A 2,533-nucleotide genomic window follows, 5' to 3' on the forward strand; every position below is an offset into this window, starting at 1 on the left:
CTATTTTGTCTACATTGTGCGGTTAGAACTTGTTACAAAGTTGAGATCTAATAAATATTGATAGTCTTCGTACTTGGGCCTACACCTTGCAGCTTGGCCCACTCCTTTTCCTTTTGTATTTTCCTCTTTTATATTCTCTTTTTTTACACTTTCTGTAACAGATAGAAAACACTGCCTCTCTGGATGCTTCTTCTTCTTCCAACCCTATTTTCTGCTCTCGCTTCATTGTGCTTAGGGTTTGTTCTCTAGATTTCTTCCCTTTGTATAGTTTCTCGTTTCTTTCCTTTGTGATTTGTATTGTTAATCTTCTGGACATTCTTTGCTATATGAATTTCATCTACTATCTTGTTATGGTATCAGAGCTCTCCTTTTGAAGAGCTCTATTACGTAACTTTGCTTCCTCTTTTTCCTTTCTCGTGGCGTTTTCTTTGTTTCTTGTTCTTGCTTCGGTCACGGTAGAAGACAACTTTGTCCACAACTATCTTTACCTTTATCCCAGCGAGAATCCAACCACTACTCTTGTTTCACCAGTTCTTGATGGTACAAACTATCACTCTTGAAGTCGCTCCATGTTGATTTCTCTCAACACCAAAAAAAAGATTGAATTCGTGCTTGGAAATGTTCGTACACCTGAAAAGGACAAGCCTAAACATGTCACCTGGAATCATGGAAAAAATGTGGTTGTCTCATGGATCGTTCACTCTGTTTCCACGTCCATCAGACAAAACATCATATGGATGAACAAAGCCTCAAAGATCTAGAACGACCTAAAGAACAGGTTTTCTCAAGGCAATCTTTCTCACATTTCTAGCCTTCAACTTGACATTGCTACTCCACATCAAGGTGATCTTACCATTTCTGAGTATTTCACTAAACTTTGCATTCTTTGGGATGAGATCAAAAATTTCCAACCAGAACCTCTTTGTACTTGTAAACCCGATTGTAGTTGTCAAGTCTTGACTGTTGTGAAACAAAGAAAGCAAGAAGACCATGTTATGCAATTTTTACGAGGATTGAATGATCAATTTGCTAATGTTACCTCACATGTGCTTCTCTTGGACCCTATTTCGGACATCACTGTTAAACTGATTTTTGTCGCCTAAAATCAGAACAAAGTCTGGTCCCCACTAATGTAGCATAGGGCAACCAGAATATCAATCCTAGGACTTAGATAATTAAGATTAAAGTGTATGGTTAAGGTCTTGTATTTATTTACTAATTATTTACTATTAAACTGGGTGGGGACATTTAAAAATGAAATTAAAAAGGTAAAATCTAGACTCTGTTTAAGGAAAGAAAGAAATAAAAGAGAAGAAAATAAAAGTCTAAACTACCTAAAACAGAAATAGAAACATACATGATACAGTCTAAACAAAACTCAAGTACTAAACAAATTAAACAAAGTAGATCTTAAAAAAAATACAAAATATAAGCAAAACCTAAGGCTAAAAGAACACATTAACAATAAAGAGATACACCTAAACTAAGCATCAAATCTAAATCAAAAGGTAAGACATAAAACCTAAAATGAATTATCAAATCCTACTCTAAACAAAAGTAATCAAGAAAAATCATGCTAATATTCTCAACTAAAACTGAAATCAAATGAACAAACACCTAAACTAATGTGTAAAAATAGATTGGTTTATTAGAACCATGAATAAGAACCAAAAGTGCCAAAGTCAGTGTGGAAAAGTAGTCATTTACAACTCAGGAAGACATCTTGTGCAGTCATACCCACTGTGTGGTATTTAAGTTCCAAATTAGAACTTAAAGTGTGTAAATGTCTACTCACTATACCAAATCACAGCAAATTCAACTCCTAATTCATATTCCTAATCATCACCAGACGCAAAACCTAATCTAAATGTAATTGAAACATGCAACTTACTCTAAAACATATAAAATCCTAATTGAAATGAACTGAAAGAAACAAAATACGAATTACAATATTTTTCTTTCATTGGACTCATCTCCAACTCGAGAAGACATCCCAATAAGTCATGCTCACTGTGGAGTCATTTAATTTCCTAAGGAATTTCAACTGTGTGGAGTCACAGAGTCCAAATCAATTTTCTTCACAAAACACAACGAGAAAGACTCTCACATCATCAATCAAGAACATAGAAATAATGGAAAAATCATAATGACATAATCACCAAACTTACAACACATAGAAACATCACAGAAGAAATTTTATTAACAAGAAACAAAGATTACAAGAAAAGATATCGAACAAAATGCGAGCGAGAATGCAAGAAACTCGAAGCCGAAAGCGCGATAAAACCCTAAGCTCTCACGTTCGCTCTATCTATTCCTAAGACTAAAAACGTAAAGCGTAAGAAATGTCTCCGTGAAAGTGTATAAAGTGTGTGTCCCATATTTACATGGTAAAAGCCCTTTATATAGGGTCGAAGAAAGAAGAAAAAGAAAAGAATTAGGGAACCTTGACGACGCTTCGAGCTTCTCCCCATCGGACGGTCAGCTTTCATTTGCTCACAATCTCCACTTCCAGCCATTTGATCCTCTCCAC

This window comes from Vigna angularis, chromosome 10 (genome assembly GCF_016808095.1).
Source record: "Vigna angularis cultivar LongXiaoDou No.4 chromosome 10, ASM1680809v1, whole genome shotgun sequence".
NCBI lineage: Eukaryota > Viridiplantae > Streptophyta > Magnoliopsida > Fabales > Fabaceae > Vigna > Vigna angularis.